The sequence below is a fragment of the Hirundo rustica genome, chromosome 8 (genome assembly GCF_015227805.2).
Source record: "Hirundo rustica isolate bHirRus1 chromosome 8, bHirRus1.pri.v3, whole genome shotgun sequence".
Classification (NCBI taxonomy): domain Eukaryota; kingdom Metazoa; phylum Chordata; class Aves; order Passeriformes; family Hirundinidae; genus Hirundo; species Hirundo rustica.
In genome coordinates, this window is record NC_053457.1 from 6,541,804 (window position 1) to 6,562,660 (window position 20,857).

The following is a 20,857-nucleotide window of genomic DNA, read 5'->3' on the forward strand; positions in this document are numbered from 1 at the left end:
TCCATACGCATTTTAAGAAGCTCAGTTTAGCTTTCTGTTAATTTTTGGGTTGGGGTTGTCAATGAACTTAAATATTTAAAAGAACATCAAACTCTTTTCTCATAATTTTAAGATTTTCCACATTTCCCAGACCATTATACATGAATAATTAACACAATCTCGGCATTTTGTTTTCATCTTGATTAATGATGCTGAGAAAAATTTGATCCAAAATTTAAAAACTGTAAAGACATTTTTCTTACCTCAATACATGCCAGGATTTTTTAATGAGCCTTTTAGCAGCAGCTCCTATTCAAAAATCTGAACTTACACATATGCAGTTTCCTTTTAAATTTGGTTCCTTCCTGGACTGAACCCGGCATGAGCATTTGTGTGATGATGTGCTAATTCTGCAGTGATGTGAAACACATGTTAGGAAGAAATGCAACAGCTTGTTGCAGCAGACCCAGACTCATACAAAACCATCAGTGCACTGATGTAACCTCCACCCACAACAGAAAGTCCATTTAGATGCACAGTCCACCAAGCAATGTTCAGGTTTCCACCAGAAGGAACAGCTGCGATGTGAATGTGCAAGGATCATTCCCAAAAGGCAAGCACACTAAACCCATTAGAATTTTCCAGACAAGACAGAATTTAAACTCCTTTTGTCTATTAAGTATCTATAAAATTACCTATATACCTTCTGAGTGTTGGGAGTCCTAAGATGGGCCATGTGCTTTGAGATCTTTAGTTGTAGGGTGACAGACAGTCCAACAACACATTTCTGCCAGAACAACCAAAATCATATTAGGTAGTAACTATAAAAACATAAGCAGAAATAGCATTTGTCTCCAGATGAAAGGAAAAATAGTTTCCAAGGAGCTAATTGCTTTAGAACACAAGCAATAGAAAAAGAAAAGAAAGAAATGACTGGCCTTTATTAATAGAGATCTATAACAGAGGCTAGGAACAATGCACTTGCTCTGGGGCTGATGGGATGATGCCATTGCCAATTAGCACGATCACTTTGTTTTGTAACATCCATCTACTCACTGTATGACCTGTTTTAGTGTACACCTCAAAATCATCTTTGGAGTACTTCCACTGGAGCCAAGGGAGTTAATCAGGAATTAGCTTGGTCAGTGAAGTAATTCATATGCAACAGAAAGAGTTACAGAAACTTAGTTGGAAAAGAATAATGGAGAGAGATTCATGCATGCTATAAATTTTCTTGGCTTTGTGCTGAGGTTATTTATCTATCTGAGATAGCGAGGAGGTTCTATAATGTGTGCATACTGTGCAATTTGGGACAGTGGCTGTGCAATATAAACTGTCCATTAGTAATGTAAAGTAACTTATTTTCATCTGCAAGATCATTACTGCAAATTTTTCTCCCTAGTTTTGACATGTTACAAAGAGAACAAATGTGGACTCCATTAAGATTTATCTTTTACGTCCATTTGATTCACTCTATTTAAAATGTATGTAAATACACTGTAAGACCACTAAGCTTTTTGTAATTTCAGGAGAGCAAAGCTTCCACCCCTGGGAAGAAGTTGATGCCCCACATCACAGTCTACTGGCCCAGCTGGGGGCAACTCAGACATTCCTCTGAGTAATGCTTCACTTCACAGTGCCTATACCACCATAAGACACAGAGGATTTAAATGGGCTGAAGCACAGTTTGAGAGAGCCGAGCAGAGCTGTGCCACCACCAGATGCTAGGGAGCCGTGTGTAAGAGCTCCTCCAACATCCCCTCCCCAGCAGAGCTGCACACACTCCTCAAGTGCCTTGGCAGCAACCCGTGCTGCAGCAGCTTTGGCTGTTTGGAGGGTGGCTGACTCAGGGCTGACTCACATCCCCTTCACCCTCCCAGCCTTCAGGTGCGTGAGCCCTCCCGGCATCGCTTCTGTCAACGTCACACTCCAGGATCGCCTGCAGGACATGCGGCCCCGTGCCAGCCGATGACACCAGACAAGATGTGACCCCCTTCCAGCATCTCACAGAACTGACCTCTCAAACAAGCTGCCACATGGCCAGTTTGGTGCAGTTGGGTTTAGTTCATACAGTCACAATATTTCCCATACTCTCTAGCTGCCAATAAAGAAAGGCTGGAATGCAAGAAGCAGTAGGCTGCTACTCATTCTAGAATGACTTCAGGTCTGGTGAGAACAGTTAGGACTGTTACTAACCCTTGCCTTCACTGCCTATGCAGTACAGACAGATGTACTTACTCCATCAGGATTCCTCCAGTTGTTCCTCATTAGTAAACCTGTCTCACCTTGATGCAGAAGAATCCACATTGTTGCACCCAACTCATTCCCTAGAAGAGCAGCTGTATACTAAAGGAATTACATGGTGTTCCAATGCCAGAATTATTTGCATATCCTCTATTACTCTGACTACCTTATAACATTGAAAGAAGTAATTGGGCTTTTGTAGGACACCATTCCACTTCCCACTGCAGATCTGCAGCCACAGCCACTGACAACTCTTCCATGCTACTGCATTTTCTCTATAGTTTAAAGTTTTAGCTAGGTGCTACTGTAGCCTCTCGCCCCAAACATCAAAGCAGGAGCAGGAGACGTGAGCTTGCTGCTGCAGTTGGCTTTTCAGCTAACTGGGAATCATACAATCCAGTGATGTCTGTGCCTAGTATCTCACCATCATCCGCAGATCCTATAGTGCAATTTTACTGAATATTCAAAGCTGGACCTACTGGCACATCAAGGCATTTGTAAATTTATGGAGTAAAGAAAGCTGGAGCAAAGTCAGTCTAATGCACACAGGTTGGTCACAGCAGAATAATTTTTAAAATGAAAATAAGGACTTTCTTTTCCAGCTCTTAACTTAAATTCTCACTAATTTTTGTGGGTTTGATCAAACCACTAATGGTTTTTAAAAATCATTTTGATATAAAACTAGGCACCCAAAACTTTCAATATCATCAAGGCACTAATGTAATTTAGAACTCAAACTGTTTTTAAAAATCACTGAAGATATGTACTGGAACCTTTCAAGCAAACTTGAATTTTCTTTCAGGATTTGTCTCCACTTCCTTCAAACACTTGATTTCATTATGCAATAATTGCTTACACCTTCTAAATATCTTCTAAGTTCACAAGGTTCTACTAAAAATTATTTCATTAATATTTATAAACTACAAGTAAAGCTTTAAAGCTTTTTTTCCTACAGTAAGAATTATACTTTATCATTGCATATACATATTTGTAGGAGGTATTTATTGGATTTAATAATCGCTACTCTGTGGGAAGCCAGCAAAAATTAAGATTTAGCTGACATTCCTTTATCCAGGAAATCCTGATTAGTGGAATCTTACATAAGAAATACAGAAAAGTAATGCAGTTTTACATTTTCTTTAGGAATACGCTCTGGGGATCTGGGTTTTCCTTCTTTGGACAAACACCTCCAGGGAATTTCAACTCAGGAATTAGAGACTTTTGCTTCTTCCTTTCATTCTTTTTCATGCCCATAAGCCATGTCTACTCTTTGAAGACTATTAAATAGCTGGCAAGGAAATGTCCTTCATTGTCAAACAGCACTTAGCTCTTTAAATAGCTCACTGACGAACAGTCACAGGTTAATAAGATAAAAGCATTAAACACATTATCTGCGTGCACCTCACCTGAAATGAATTCCCAGACACTTCCTGCCATACACAAATACTGTGACTTGCAGGATAACCAAACCAGAGCCATTGGTAACTGAGCTGATGTGCCCTTGTTGCAGCTCCCAAGGGTTATAAAGGCCTGTGGATGTATTCCAGCCCTGTGTTACGCACACTAAAATGAATCTGGGTTCTGTGAGCTCTAGTTCTGTTCACACTGGCTCCCAGATAGGCGCAGTGGGGCTGTCTTGAGCCCAGGATGCTGCCATGCTCCTTACTGTGAACATGGAGCAGGCACCTTTTCGATGTTTTCCTAGTTACCAACACCACTCCTTTTTGGCAGGAGCCCATGATACAGCCAGCCACCACGACCAAGCCAACCAGAATGCAATTTTGCCAGGTTAACAGGAATGCCATTTTTGGCTTCAGGCTCCAAAAAATGGTAAAGCCACCCTTTGTATCTTCCCCCTCACTCCTGGTAGGCAGGAAACGCCTCTCCTCTGCCCACATCCGTGAGGGAAGGTTGGATGAAAGATAAGCCTATACTACCAGGTATTTACCTTGAAGTGGCAGTGTCACATTGACCTGCTATCCCACACCATGTGACCGCAGTCCCTGTGTCACAAATACCCTCCCTCAGGTGATCCCTGTGAGCTTGACAAGCTGCCTGACAGCAAATACTAGCCATAGGTTGTCTTTGACTATTGGAGATAAACAGTTAGCAGTAATCCATCATATTTCAATCCATTTGGCAAAAGGCAGAGAAATTCTTAAATGATGCCGTAATTATAAAGCTGAGTAATTTCTTTATATTTATTTCAACGGTATGGATTTTAAAGTGCCCTCTGGGAGCAAAAGGATGTTTGTAGAGATAAAGCTGTAGGGAGCAATACATTCATGCCAACACATGTAGCTGAACCACTAATTTTGCTTTATTAATTTAGTTGCTGGATTTGTTCCTGATATCTACAGCTGTATTATCCCGCTCATAGAGGTGGATGAGTGGGCGGAATGAGGTTGATTACAATTGATTTAGTAACCAAAGAGTAATTTTTTTCCATTGTTTGTTCAGCACATTACTAAACATATGGCTTAATTACAGTTGCCTTGTGTTCTTTTTAGTGTGGTGCTGCTTATTTTACTGACACACTGATTTATGCATAATATTAATTGAAATAGAAAACAGACTTACTATGAGAGCTGACATCCATAAAAATATTAGTTGCTTGTATCTTGCACTAAGCCTATTGTACTTCTCAGGGGAATCAGTGTTTACAGTTTAATTTGGAACAACATGGGCTCCCTCCCTCCAGAAACAGTGGTAGAGCATGTACCATAGTCTGGAGCATAGGTAACAGAAATTTACTTTTACCACAGCTACAAAGGGAAATCCTCAGAGTTCTGGAGCCAAAGTATCAAAAATGTGCTGAGGTAGCTGTTCCATTTCAGTGTGATTGCAATAATTGTATGCAAATGTCTCATTAAAAGTAATTCAACTTTATATAGCGATAAATAAACTACTATGCTGTTGTAATGCGTTTTCAGGCCATTAAGTAGTATAATAAAGATGCATGGATTCTCTCAATAGATTAGATAATCAAAAAACCACCCACTCCCACAATAAAGCAACTATGCATTGGGAGTTCTTGTTTTGTTTTCAGAGTCATCTTTATAATTAATCTATTTGGAATAAATAATTCACCAAATATAAATATAAAATAATGTTCAGTCACAGAACTCATAACTCAATATATCCAGGAAGAATGCTTTTATATTTCCTATTCAGGATTTTAATTCAATGCATTGAATTTTTCCATCTCTTTCATAAACAAAATCTAATATACAATCATCTTTATAACCAGATAGCCAGAATATAGAATGAAATGATTTTGCAGAGGCACTCATAAAATCCTCCCAAATATTTTTAGGAGAGAGTATGAGAATTTTGTAACCTTCACTACCCACTAATAAGATTCAGATATCCACTGTGAAATGATCCAAACATTTCCTGGGTAACAGACTCTGCAGTTATAATATTAATTTTGAAGAAAAAAAGCAAACAAATACACATATCTCTATACTGCTATACAGAGATAGTCCTAGGAAGCAAGACTAAACAATGAGGGAAAGAAAAAGCGAGCCACGATATCAAAGTCAGCCAGAGAAGGCTGGATACCATCACTGAGACCACGTCCAAGGACTGGCAAGAATAAAAAGCCAAGAGCAAACCCAATTTAAAGTCTATCATATGAGGAGGTGAAGATACCCAATCTCTCGGCAGGGTCATGAGCTGGAACAGCCACACATGGCCAGTACAAACCGTGCTAACCACAGTTCCTGCCTCCCATGGGCCCCTCTGCCTGCTCTAGGCTGTGCCCAGATGATTTGCTTTTGTTTGGCCCTTAAAACTAAGAGAGGAAACTCAGATTGCCCAAGAAGAACAATACTAGACATTGTTGTGGGGCCATGAAGAGGCATTAAAATGGATGCAGAGTGTGTTCTTGCCTTAGTTTAACCCCCAAAGATTTTCAAGGCTTCTGAAACTGAAGCAAATCTATCTAGGAGAAAAAAAAAGGAAAGGAGAGAGAGGGCAGGAGAAGAGTTGAAATTTTAGTGACTTTTTGCTGTGGTTTTACACTGGCCCAATGCCAGGCACCCACCACTAGAGTCGCTCTCTCACCCTCCTCTGTCACAGCTGAGGAGAGGGGGAAAAAAAATTAATGAACACTTCATGAGTGAGATAAGTACCAGGAGAAATATGTCAAGGGGCAAAACAGGTTCCACTCAAGTTGCAAAGTGAATTTTGTTGCTAACAAAATCAGAGGAGGATAACGAGAAGCAAAATAAGCCCTTAAAAACACCTCCTCATTGCCACTCCTGGTCAGTTCCTACAGATTCCCAAGCTCTTCACCAATAGCAGAATTGCATTTTTCCCATATTCCTGAGACATCCTGGAGTCTGGATCAGAGCACATCATTGTTTGCCTGCCTTCTCTGAGAAGGGCTGCAGTGCATTCATATCTCAGGGTTCACTGCTGCTCCTGCAGTGGAAAGGAAAAGAAGGGCACAGAGAAGTATTAATGGTAGTCAGCTGAGAGAAGGTGCCAGGCACAGGGGCACAAACCATCAGGTCTCCAGAAGTGGCATCTTGTTCTCCCTCATGAAGTTCTAAGCCAAGGAGCTAAACCTGAGCTCTTCCCAGTTAGTGCAGCTCCTAATGAATGAAGTTCATGGGGAAAGGGCGGCACTGATGAGCAGGGGCTGGTGTAATAAAACCTTTGAATACCATTCAAAAACGCTTCAGCTGCTGAAAACTTCCTCATGCTGACGTTCTTGCATCCTTCAAAGGCTTAGAGCAGTCCATTAAACATCGTATTAGTATGATACACCCCTAAACTTTTCCTCCTCCTGGAGCAGAATCACAGCATGAGGCAAGATGCAATTCAGTGATACAACATGCAGAGTGACAATTTTCCAGAATGCAATTATAGGAGAAAAAATTCTAAACCCATCACAATCACTCTCAGAGAGTAGTTTGGAAACCTGAACAACAGAAGAAAAATAAACCAACAGAGACTGAAAAAGATATAAACAACTCCAAAATGAATTGTTAACTCAAAATTGCAATATAATCTGTATAAAATATTTAAGATGTTTTCCTATTTATTCCTGAACCTAGAGTGATTAAAATGCTGCCATAGTACACTGTGTTGCTCTTTTTTTTAATCACAAGTGCAATTTTAAGCAAGTAGACAAACTCTAGGAAATTAAAGTGAATATTTATGTCCATATAAACTTCTTAATGGCAACATTCTTGCTGTGAGCACAGCAGCTGAAGAGGGTGGATTAAATTATTTTGGCCAGATCCTGTTACTATTGTTTTCACTGGCAAAATTCCCACTGACTTAATGGGAGCTGGATTAGATCCTGACTTGAATTAAGTACAAATCTCAGATGCATATATAACATAATCACTGGTATTCCATGCATACAGTCTAGTTTTCATGTCTGTTTTCCCCCTGTGAGTTTTACTGATGCTCTGAAAATACCAATCAAGTTCACTATATACCAGTGATTAAAGGTGTGCAGTCTTGTGTTTCCAGATTTGGGAAAATTTGTGGTTTACTCATTTGAAATCAGAAACCACAGTCTGAATGATATTCAGCCTCTTGAAGGTTTCAAATTTGGTATGTTTAGTTCCTCCTCTTGCAGGCTTTGCAATGCATATGAACAGCATTCATTTAAAAGGCCAGAGAATTACAACACATTTGGCAGTCAACAGATGCTGTTGCTATGATATTTCTTCTCTCTCTCCCATTTCCATCATTTGGGAATATTCAAGAGAATCCTAGAAAAACTAGGAAGCTTTTGGGCTTCATTCCTTCTGTCTTGAATGATGATCTCACAAAAAGGGAACAAGCTTCCAGAAATTTTCAGACGACATGTTAATGCACAAGGGACAGGGCTTCATCAAAGGTCCTCGAAGAGCAGGAGTAGTTCCACCTCTCTCAGCAGGGTGCTTCGACCACTGCCGTTCTTGGGGCTGGCCCTGCCCAGCTCAATAGGGATTGAATAGGAGGGCAGTTCACTGCCAGGCACCCTGTCCTGGCACAAGCTCCTGGGCTTTGCTGCTCCCACCAAGCCTCGTTCAAAGCCTGCTAAGCGTGTGCTAAGGGAGGAGTGCAGACGCGGAGTCTGGACCTGACTGCCTGACTCCAGGTGTACGTAGGGCTCCAAGAAAGGGAAGAACAGCCCTGCAAGGAGGCTCAGTCACAACACCAAAGTGCAACGTGTCCTTTAACGTATCTTGTTCCAAAAACAAAAAATAAATTAGCTGAAGTGGTGATCCTGAAAGGTTCCCAGCATCCCCAAACTAATGGAGTTAGCTCCATTAGCTCCATATGCTCTGAGTCAGGCCCTGGTTTCACACACCCACAGGGGAGTGGGTTTTCTAAACAAGGGCTCCAAGTCAGTGGAGATTTATCTCTGATTGCTGTGGCCCATCTTTGTTTCAGCTTGGAAAAGCAATGTTACTTATAAATGACAGTGTAATTTCCTATGCAGAGGCTGTTCCTCTGTATGACTCATCTGTGTACTGCATTCCAAGAGGTAAGAATGAATCATGGATAACTGATAGAAAAATGCAAATGAATCCATTAAATTTTATTTTTTTTATTATGCCCTAAACAGAGCAACTTTTAAAATTTTTCTCCTGACTGTGAAACTTACTGGAAATAAGTTGTATCAAATCAAATTGAGAAATCTTTGACTTCTGTAAAGCCACAGGTTTTCTTACTGCTGTTTCAGTGGGGCTGGGGATGTGGGGGTGGTTGTTGGTGCAGTTGATTTTAATTTCACTTTTTTGCACTCAGTGTACAGCTGGAGCTTTTTGGCCAATGTCAGCAGCAATGCAGTTAGCTTTTTGTTCGTTTTAAATGTAACAACGGAGACAGACAATTAACTGTTGATGGTTATTATTAGGTATCAGAGAAATGGGCTCTAGGTGAGAATCTAAATCCAGTAATTCCAAAGTTAGTATCTGACACTTAAAGAAGGATTGTGAAGAGGTTTGAGGAATTCACTGCAGACCTGTTTTAAATAAAACAGCTTGCTGCAGCAGCTCATCCCTACAGCAGAAGGGAGTAATTCAGTTATGAGAGTTGAGAAGTCATCTACCTTGAGTGCAGAAGTCCTCCTACCTTGGAGAGGAGCAGACTGTGAGCACCAGCGAGCCCGAAGTCCTCTGGCACTGAGTGCAAGAACCAGCCAGCCCAAAATCAGGCATGCTGTGGGTTTGGGATCACGGCTTCAATCTCCAGGGACACCTGTGTGGAAGAGGATGGTCACAGCTAAAGAAGAACATGAGGCAGGGCCGGAACAGTTAGGCTAACTCAGTGATTTCTTTATTTCTTTCCTGGACTGTGCCTTTTTTTCTACAGAACAGAGGAGATGTGTAATTTCAAAGACTACGTAAATCTATGATTGAAGTGCTTTGATAGCCACATCTATTTAGTCTCTGCACCGTCATTCGATCTTAAACTGTGACACTGGCATCTCCTATTCAGTTAGGAATGACTTGAACTCTACGTTAGAGTGCAAAACCAAATCCAGGGTGTAACGAAAACTGCCAGATTACCAATAATAGATACAGAACCAAAGACCACCTAATTTCCAGGGCTGGAATTTTAACACGGTTTTATCTGGTCTTGGAGCTTTTGTCCATTACAGACAACTCAAATTTAAGAGCATGGATTTTTTCTACATACTGCAGTCTGCATGCTAATACTTTTTCTATTCGAAACCCATAAGACCAATTCAGAAAAGAGACTATTATGCCTGGCATAATGACAAAAACTGAAAATACCTTTTCCTGGAGTCCCTGGGGCAACAGGACATTTACGCCCTTGATGAAATTAAACTGACAATGTCAGCCTAATATTCTGCCAAAAAGAGATTAGGATAGCTGGTATTTAACGGTATTTTGGGATTCAGTACACACCTACCTATCCAAACCTCTGCTTTCTGGAAGGACTACTGCTAGATCTGATTCCTTACAAATAGAGGAATTTTAAAAAGAAACTACCAAAGTAAGAAAATACAAAACTGAAATGCTGGATATAATATTTCCTTTATGCTTTTTGAGACGATATGTCCCAAAATGAAAAACAAAATGCATACTTCGTAAATCTCAAAATCTGTAATTAAGAACAACACCTGACAAGATCATTTTTTTTCAGCTGACAAATAAATGTCACTTTTAAAGGAATCAGCCATAGAGTGATAAAAACAAGCAAAGGGGGAAAAAATCGTTCTGTCCTCACTGGCAGAAAACATGGAGGGGGTTTTGCTAAGTACTTACAATGACTGTGCTGTTGACTTGGCAGCCACATCAAAAGTGTGACAGACTTGATTCATGTTCCTGTGCAATACAAACAATGACACAGGGCCGGATCTGAGTGGCTCTCAGCAAGTAATTGAAGGGAGCACAAACACACTGTAAAGAACCAGCGGCGCACAGTTCTGCCGTTAATAAATAGAATCGTGAGCTAGACATGCACCTTGTTATTCCATGGTTTTCTCCAGTTTTTTATTTAATTTAAGAAAGCCCTTTCTGCCTTGGGTCAGGGACTTTCAGAGATTAACTGGTCCAGTTACTCTGCAGAAAGCACAAATTCCAGTCACTGGAGGGGCAGTTTTGCAGTACCTGTATATGGTTACACTGGTGATCTGCCTCCTGCTGCTACAGAAGTGAAGAAGTCTTTGCAAGTGAACGCATTGACCCCGTGTACTTAAAGGCAGCAGAACTGGAATGCATCTCACTTGATTAGGTAGAGCTGCAGTGGTAATTCTCTGGTTTTGGAGTACTGTTTTAAATAATACAGCACAAACAGTTCTGTTTTTAAAGACAATACTCTCTCCACTGGTACCAAGACAAATGAATAGGAAATTACCAGCATCCTAGCAAATTACAGTAGGTCAATACATAATGCTTTCATTTTCCAGATGTCTGAATCCAAGCCATTTCCTACAAAATGTTCATACTTACTCCAAATTAATAATGCATTTTCTTGAGACATCTTTTGGAAAACTATGCTAGTCTATCATTCATTCTGAATTCAGAGGCAACGTGCACTTAAACAACAAGAAACTCAAGAGTGTGTGTAGTGGGGAGGAGGGGCTGAATTCAAGGATAAAAACTAACACTTTTTAAATTCAAAATTCTTAGCTTTCATCTCTAAAGCATGATTATATTTTTGCTCACCTTCAACATCCGTGATCATAACTTGTTTAGGTGAACTGTTTCCTGCAGATACTTGGGGAAGTAGAGGAAAGGGAGTTTTACTTGGAACAGAATATAATTTTAAGGTTAAGTGCTCTGAAGGCAGCACTGATTAGGAATATAAAATTCTAACTTCCTTGAAGTTCAACATATATTAAAATAGACATTAAAGTAATTTTTAAAGCAAAAGAAGAAAGAAATCAAAGCCTTATAAAAATCTTATGTTTAAGCTGTCTTTTCACCATGAAAGTGTGAGTTCTCACTAAACATACTAAGCAGCACAGAAAAATTTCCCTTGACTAGAAAATATAGCCCAGGGCTGCACTTAAATAGATGAGGTTATACTGAATCTCTAATAGCTTACATCATCATTTTAAAGCCAAGACATCTTAGTTTCTCAATTTTTAGTGAAATCAAAATTTTGTCCAGGTGTTTTCTGTTCCTTCAGGAATTTTTATGCTCATTTTCACTGAAAATTAGTTTAAGCAAGTCCCTGATTTAAGAGCTTCAACGTTTTAATGTGTGAAGAACTCCTTCAGAGGGCTCATCCAGGAAAGAAAGGCAATAATCACATCTGGAGGCAAACAAAGCATAAATCACTGTGCTGGCAACCAGCCAAGACAGTAGGGGACAAGTGCAAAAATGTGACTGAAATGGCAGCAATATTCTAACCACATGCTGTTAACAAGACAAACCAAGGTTGAACATTATATTTCTATTGTCACAGAACATTGCATATGGGAAGGAAAGAAGAGAGGGGATTTGCAAACAGGGTCAAATTCACTTGTGGAATAACAGGAAGAAAGTCCTTTGAGAGACAACAGGAAAATAGCACTGCTTTAGATCAAACCCACACTTAACCCACAGATAATTCCAGCGGGGAAGGGCTAAGCATTCCAAAGTTGCTATTTCTAATACATGCTTTAATATTTTATTATTAATTTAAAATGCAACTACACAGCTCACAGCAAATCAGGCTGTAATGGTAGAGGGCATTTGGAATGCTGCACACACCAGTGACAGTTTAGCTTGTCATCAAAAAGCAAATATTACTGCATGAGATGAATGCCAAAGCACTTCATTATGTAAAGGTTTACATGATGCATAAAATTATTATCAGCTAATGTTTAAATATGAGCAAGATTCCAGTCCAGCTCAAGGATGCAATTTTTTAGACATTGCTCCGGAATAAAAGGGATAGGCTCTGCCACAAAAAAAAAAAACAACAAAAAAACCACAACAAACCAAACAACAACAACAAAAAACCCCCAACAACAAAAACTGTTAAAAAATTTAACAAATATTAATTAGATTATAATTCAGATGAGTTCCCCAATGATAACCTTTCAATCTGCAGTACCCAATGCAATCTGACATAGTATCTGTCTTTGCCCTCATAAAAAAAACCCAAAAAACTCCCTATGACTGCAGCAGACAGGAAATATTTGACTTTCTGGAACGGATGAGACCTCAGGTATGTGGCACAGAACACAAATAAGCAATAAACTCTTTCTCAGTATTAGATGACAGTGTACCATGGGTCTGGCAAGATGCATCTCCATGGTTTGAGGCCGATGAAACGAAGATGAATTTTTGCTTAAAACCTATTAATAACATTCTAAAGCATATTAAATGCAAACAATAAACACAGCAAATGGAAATCAGTCATTTGATAAGCTTTCCACTTAAGGATGGAAGTCTGAGAGGATTTATGACTGACACCAGCTGTAATAAACTGGAATTGCAACCAAATACTGAGATTTTCCTTCAAGAGCAGACACCTTTTCTTTATGTTCCTATGAAGGCCAAGCAAGCCTTACATTCAAATTCATTGAGAATGGGTACATTTGATATATGGTTAAAAAGAGTTTTCTGTAAATGCAAAAAAAAATTATGAGTTAATATACAATGTCAAATAATACAGCGACTTGAAATATCATTGTATGAATACTGTCTGCTATCAAAATGGCTTACTTGCATCAGGGTGTAAATGTAAGGCCATGTGGAGCCACATCTGCAGAAAGAGGCAGTCCTGGCTGCACACAGAATCAGCTGGATGCCACCAGCTCCAGCAGCCAGCCCGGCCTGGGGTCAGGGCGTGGGGAAGAAGGCTCCTGGGATTTCCATGCTGCCTTTTGCCAAACCGTCAGCTTGGGTGGTGGGGAGAGCACACACTGGGCTACCTACACCTGGCCACTTGGATATGTACTGAGATGTCCAGCACACAGATTCCCACATGTGTACCCCATGCTGGAAAAAAACCCCAAACAATTACAGTACATTTCTGTAAAGGTGATAAACATTAAAACAAAAATCCCTGAGTTCAGAAAGTAGGAATGGCAGATTTGCAGACAGAATTAATCAACTAACCAGGTACCAGACCTCCTAATACCACAAAACAGATTTAAACTCAATTAGCATAAATGAATCCAAGCTGGGAGGACATTAATTCCGTGCTATTGCCTTACTACCTAAAATCTCAGAACTACTTGGATGATACTAATTTCCTGAAAAAGATTCTTTTATTAAGGTTTGGAACACACTTTTGCTGTGTCTTGCCAGGGTCAGTAATCTGTTTGGAAACCAGCCTGCTGTACAGCAAGAAAGCACTACTATGGGACAGCTTTCAGTTGGGTGACTCCCTTGATCTCAATACCAAACTTTGAACAATAACACACAATACAAATGTGAATAGATTTTCCTTTGTATCAAAAGCGTCTATTGATACCCAAGGGCTAACAGTCACTGCAAAGCAGGTCCCCCTATGCTGTAAATCACATAAATCTGGTTTCTGTAGAAGAAAACTACTGTACCACAATGCTCTTCGGAGGAGATCTGAGAGGAAGAGATAGAAGATTCAGAAACAAATCAGAAAGCCAGGGGAAAGAAAGCTCAAGAATTTTGATGAAACAGGGTAAAAGTCCGATTGATGAGCCACATTACTCCCTTTCTTCTCAGCTGAAAGAAATTTGCTGAAGCACAAAGTCCATGTGGTTGGCAAAGGATGTGTGCAGTTAACTGTCTGATGAGAAGGGGAGGCAGAACATTCATCCTTTCTACTGTTAGCCAGTAGTTAGCCAGTGGTGAAACTTATTTCATCTTGTGTTTTCTCTGAGGGCAGATACAATGGAATAGAATTATATTCTGTGCTTTTTCACCACTCTTGTGGGGCAGCACTGACAGGGAACTGTCACTGCTTGGGGCAGCTGTGTTTCACTGCCTGTGCTGGGGGGCTCCTCTCTCTGGGGCCATTATGGTTTTCCAGCACTCAGAAGAGAAGATGCAGTTAAATGGTTTTGAATAGGCAATGTGTGCACATGTCCTGATTTCAGCTTTACCAATGCAAGATTGCTGTGTAAAGCAGACCATGCAAATTCTCTTCTAAATATCAACCCCCTGCCAATCATTTCCATCCCTGCTCTCTTTCTCTGAACTGCATCAGGGGCTATGAGCGTATTCTTTTTTTTGTTTCACTCAGAAACAGAACACTGTGTTAAAACATTCTCACTAACAGCCTCTTAAAAATTATTTCAGAAATCTATTCTGATTTTCCAATACTTTGTCCCTTCCTAATTCTGCTATATCCCCCTTCCCCTACCATAATTTTACAAATCTGCTCACAGTCACTTCCAGTTCTTGGTCTTGCAGCATTTGTCCACGATGAAGAGGATAAGGGATTATTCACCAGAACACAGCAACCCCCACCCGGGCTCTTTACAGCAAGTTAAGAAAGGTGTGAAGAAACTGCTTGCCTTTAACATACAGTCACAGTTTAGAGTGAAAAATAAAACCTCCCTATAAACCAAAAGAATTGTTTAGAAAAATGGAATAAGGAAGGCTGGCTGGGAAGCACGTTTTCCTCCTTGTAGGCTTTATTTACTGTACCACAGCTGGGGATGAAGCTCACACCCTTGGGGAGTTCCTCACACTGGGGGCAGTGAGTGAAGCAGACACAGCACTGGCTCTGTGAGTGCTGACAGCAGCAGGAAAGTGACATTCCTGCTGCCCAGTCCGAGCAGCTCATCCACACTGGCTGATGGCTCTGCCATGAGCTGGGCACCTCCAGCCTGGCACCATGAGATTGCTGGGCTGCAGAGCTGAGTGTGCTCCAGAGCTGGGGATTTGGGTATGTCAGGCAATCCTGGTTTGGCCAACATCCAAACTCCCCTCATTGGAAACAATTACTGAGGACCTTCAAGAGGATGGGAAGCACAGCAGGCCCAAGTCATCTTCCTTCTGCCCTCATCTTACCCCCCACATATCCCTCAGGAAAGGCAAGCACTGGTTTTCTCTCATTGGGATACTGCTCAAGAGGATGAACCTGTACCTACCCTTTTCTCCTTCTGTGTCTAGAATGGTCCTCTGAGTGACCCACCTGGTGGAATATGATTGTGCTGCTAATATTTGAGTGCATTCATCAATCATAAAAAACAAATATGGTTACAAAGCCAGGTATATGTGACAAAAATGCCAAACCAATTAGATTCCTGATAGAACTTCGCCATATTCTATTATTTTACTCTGTTTTCCATACCTATTTCTGATCTTATGCCAGTTTTGCACTGGCACAATTTTGACTTCAGTGGAGCTAATGATGATTTGTAGCAGCAGGCAATCAGAATAAGGTTCTTATATTTCCTTAGCAATGGGTCCCCAGAGAAAGCTTGTCCATCTTCAACAGCTGTTCCTTTGCTACATCTGTCTAGCTTCCTTTTTAATGTCCATTTTTTTCAAGGGTTTTTTTTTTATGTCAATCAGTGTGAGATAACATCATTCAGTTTTTCCTTTTGCAATCAAATTTTAGCAATCACAGCCAGATGTTGTTTTCATTACACCACCAGCCCCTTTTCAAAAAAGTTTCAATGTTTAACTCTCAAGATCACTTTTCACTTTCCTTCAAATTGTCAGACCTTTATGGTTTCATAATCTATTTCACCCTGACATCCTGTCTACAAATATGGCACATTTGATCACCACTGAATGTTTGCCTTTGTGTTCTTTTCACTTTCTTTTCCTGTTTCTTCTGCAAAGTGTACTTTATCCTCAAACCACTCACTCCTCAGGTGAGTCCAAAATACTACAAAGCATTTCTCTGTCTAAAGATATTTAGAGATCATTAAGTACCAGGTGGGGGACGGCAGATGGAGGCAGATGAAAATTCATCGATTTCAGGATCTGAACTTTAAAGAACTGCTTGATCCTTTTCTTTCAGATTTCTGCAGATATCGAGGTGACACAGAGTTGATATATTCAGTATTATATTCTGTGTCTAAGGGGATAAGTTCCTTCACAACCCAACCAGCATTTGATGGATGTTATAAAATTCAGACAGTTCGCCATCTAAGGAAATGTTTTTATAAGAGATGAAAAAAATAAACACTTAACACAAAATCACCACCTCCACATTGTGCATTGCTCAGGGGCTCTGTGACCACACAGTTGTGCTAAAAAGAGGATACAATCTCACTCATGGAGGGAAGTAAGAACAGAAGGTTAAACTCCTCTCAGCAGAATGAGGGGTTTCACACCCCTTGGTGTAGCCAAGGTATAAGGAACTCAAGTAGGCCTAGAACAGGCATGGTGAACGAGTAAGCAGAAAAAACTTGTCTGAATGAGTCCAGTAACTGTGGACTTCTGTCCTGAGGTTTTCCCAGGCCGGGTTTTCCCTCACCAGCTCTGAATCAAGGCTAGGAAGAGCCAGGGCCAAGCCTTTACCACTGTGTATTTACCAGCTCATAGCAACTGAACAATGACTCCACTTTCCCAAAGCAGTTGCCTGGCTCTTAGACACGTAGGTTAGTGTGTGTCAGCCAGAAGAAAGGTTTCAGAGCTAATCCTGCATTCATTTTGACTGCAAGATTAATTCCCAAATGGTGCCATATATGAGCAGATCTTCAGCTTACAACGCTTCCTCACTGCAGAATACACAGGTTCTTATTAAGGCTCCAATCTTGCAAATCCATTTAACAATGGCAAGAGGATAAGCACCTACTTCCAATGAATTAATGGTACAGGCTATGTCCATATAGATAAGATTGAAGGACCTGACATATTCTGAAGGAAATTTATATTCCTTAAAAATAAACTTGAAAAAAATCAGAAATCAGACTAATCAGCACCGCGTTTACTCTGGTTTGAACAATCTGGCATATGAAATCAGTCAGAAATGAGACAATGAAAGTATTTGTCATCACATACCTCATCATTATCTGCATTGTGCCAACTGCCAGAATGAATGGAGGGTGGCAAAACAGCTGCTAAACAAAGAGCAGGCAAGTGTGGAATTACCTGGTTTAGAGCAAAGGCTTCTCTTAATCCTTTAGTGCAGAAAGAAAATCCAACATGTTAGATTGAAACACAACTCATGAGTACATCAGTCAACATGATTGAACAGCTAAGCATATTACTCAACTCTCCTTTTCAAAATTCCATTTCAACTTCTGTAGTTTCTTTGCTAAGAGCAATGACATTTAACAGGATTCTTTAGATCACATCTGTAATGCGCTGTTCTAATTACAGTAAATGCTCTCTGTACTTTACCAGTAGCTTGATAAAACTGATTTGATTTTTCTTTTCATTTGCAAAGGAAACAAAAAACTAACACCATGGTTACAGGCAGGTTGGAAAACAGTTGCATTATGCTTCAGAACAGCTACAAAGAGAAAGGAAAAGTTGAACAGAAAGAGAGGCCTACAGAAATGAAGTATTTGTTGTTAGCATAACAGAAACAAATGTATGCCTTGCTTCTAATACATTTTGGATACCTATTAATATACTTAGAGCTTTCAGGGAAAAAAAAAAGTCCTTAATTACAGCTATTTGATTCTGAGTATTCACATTTTTATAGAGAAAAGACACTGTACAAAAACACTGGCTCTGCAGTCAAATAGTCCTAGGCCACAGGCCTCAAGGAACTGGTGAGCCACCTCCCACAGCGGATTGCTTGAAATGGCAATGGGAAGGCTTTTGGCCAGATTCTTTGCTCTGGAAGTTAAAAGGACCTCACAGTAGAAATTTCAAGAGCATGCAGAGCACATTCCACCGGGGCTGTTTCATCTCTGCAGATGTGTCCTTGGGCACAACACCTACATCAGCATCTTGGCCAAAGGTGACCGGGACATGAACCTCAGTTCTGCACACTTTCCACGAGGTGACTCATTCTCCTGTGCTAATTACAGTGGTTACCGAGCCACCAGGGCAGGTTTCTGATGTAGAGTTGATTGAGGAATGTTTTTAATACAATGGGTAGAAGAAAGAAAATGTTAGAAGAAAACTACTGGTCAGCAGGTGCTGCTGGGAAGAAAGGGTATGAGCTTCATCTCTTTTGCCTTGGTTCCTGTGCAATACTTGACTGTAACTCTAAATTTAGTTAACCTGGAATGTTCCCTGTTTCATTCTGAGCCTCAAAAGCCAGATATCTCACAGCCTCATTCGCCCATACTCAATATTCACTTGTTAAAGTGATGATGTGCTGGTGGCTTTGTGTCCCGCATCACTAATGGCCTGACACAGCCCCTTTACAGACAGTGGAAGGAAAAGACAGGCTTCTCAGCAGCAGTTAGCTGAGAAAAATAAGCAATTTCCTCTCTCTCCCTCTACCCCACCCAATTAGCAGGGTTGAAAATTTTCTCAGCCCAGGGTGCTGCTATTGTGAAAATAAAGTCCTTCATGATAAATGCTCACGAGGCATTCAGTCACTGCAGAGACAATGCTACATGTTAGATAAGGGCTTTTGCTGAGAAAGTCATTTTTAAGTCGTGGAACCAAAACAACAACTGAGCTAGGAATAAAGAAGTCGGATAAGATAATTTCTCTGCTATCACATTTTTGAGTGTTACAGTTAGGAAGAAAAAAAGAAGTCACTCAACTCTTAACACAGGACAAATATGTAATACTCAATTATCACTAGAAACATTTCTCATTTCACTGTTTTCTTTACCTTACGAGGTCTAAACTTGCAAACTTTCCTCCAGCACATTCTGCTCTACAGGATAACTGTGTTGTTGATTTCAAGTCATGGGCACTGTGGTCATATGAATGAAGAATAAAGTGCAGTAAATAAACGACTTCAAGACATGAAATAACATCTTATATTCCATTCCACCCTGCAATTTGTTGTTCACTTAAGCAGGGCCAGATCAAGACAGATTATATTAATTTCTAATGCAGATAGGAGATCCTAAGGTAGAAAGGAAGAAAATAAGTTACAAAACTGGGTGGTTTTTTCTTCTCTTTATGCATTATTGTGTTATTTAGACTGATTAGTCAGACGTAACATCAATTTCATTCATTTATCCAGATGATGTCCAGAATTGTCACAAATTTACCCAGTGTCTAAATGATATATTAGGACTGTTATTTCTGATGATATTGAAGATGCAGCCAAAAAAGTTCTATTGGTCAAATATCTGAGGAGGATCAGGCGGCCAAGTTATTCCAGTTAAATGAAGAAATAACTTCCTCTTCCCCTTTCTTCCCCTCAACAATACTGCAGCAAGTAAACCTGCAAGCAGAAAAGTCTTCTTCAAAGGGCTTTTGCCCTCTCCATCCTATGCATGAGCATAAATGTAAGGCAAGGCAACAGGGATTCAGGGATATAATTTTTTAGGTTGAAAACTATTGGAGACTGGTGCTGTACTTGCTCTGGAGCTTAATTCATCTTGCTCTAGAATGAAGATAAATATGAGCTCCTTTCCTATGTAAAATAATACTGCCATATATGCAGAGGATTTAATTTCCTGTAACAGCATTCAAACACCCTCACCAACATTTACCTCACTACACCAACTCAATTTTATTTTTGAATAATGGAGCCAGGTGATCAATTTTAGAGGATATTCTCCCAATGAGCTGTCAGATACATGCCAAGGTATTTCATGTGGCATTACCAAACTATTTGCTGGCCTGCCTAAGCTGCAGTGCGTGAAACACAGACATAGGCTAACTAGTTCAGCATGGTAAACTAGATAGACAGACTGCATTAAACCAAAAGTATTGGGGTAGTTGCTTAAATACCACCTTTCCATGAGCTGGTTTACTGAAGATCCTGAGGCAACAATCGGTAACCTGGGCCCACATTCTCCTCCTGCATGCACACAGCCCCAGTTTTCCTCTGCATTTGGCAGGACTTGGTATCTCTAGCTTGTTTCCTGTCCAGGGTGCTCTGTCTGGCCTCCTACAGCAGCCCCCATTCTGCCTTGTTTCCCCTCCAACACACAGGATGCAAGTGTCCCACAGACTCTGGAGCAAGCAGAATCTGCTGCTTGTGCACTTAAAGGCTGCCAGAGAAATGATGGGCAGCTTAGGATCCTTACCCCTAGCTCTGCTCCCTAGTTCTGCTGAAAAAAGAAAAAAAGAAAAAAAAAATCAAAGATGAGGGAGCAAGAAGAAGTTTTGCTGGATCTTGAGATGAAATGGCAGGTCACAGATCTGAACCACTGCTGCTCTTATCTTCTATAATCATTCAG

The 20,857-nt window shown here is 40.4% G+C and overlaps 1 long non-coding RNA gene across 1 annotated transcript in view; it reads right to left on the reverse strand.

Annotated features, from left to right (window-relative positions):
* Positions 1 to 5,474: 5,474 nt before the first annotated feature.
* Positions 5,475 to 20,857, reverse strand: part of LOC120756059 (uncharacterized) — a 90,728-nt gene continuing 75,345 nt past the window's right edge. Inside the window, exons 2-3 of the long non-coding RNA XR_005702002.2 lie at positions 9,287 to 9,435; positions 5,475 to 6,651 (exon numbers count right to left, since the gene is read on the reverse strand). This is a non-coding gene — a long non-coding RNA (uncharacterized LOC120756059). The remainder of the gene's footprint in view (positions 6,652 to 9,286; positions 9,436 to 20,857) is intronic.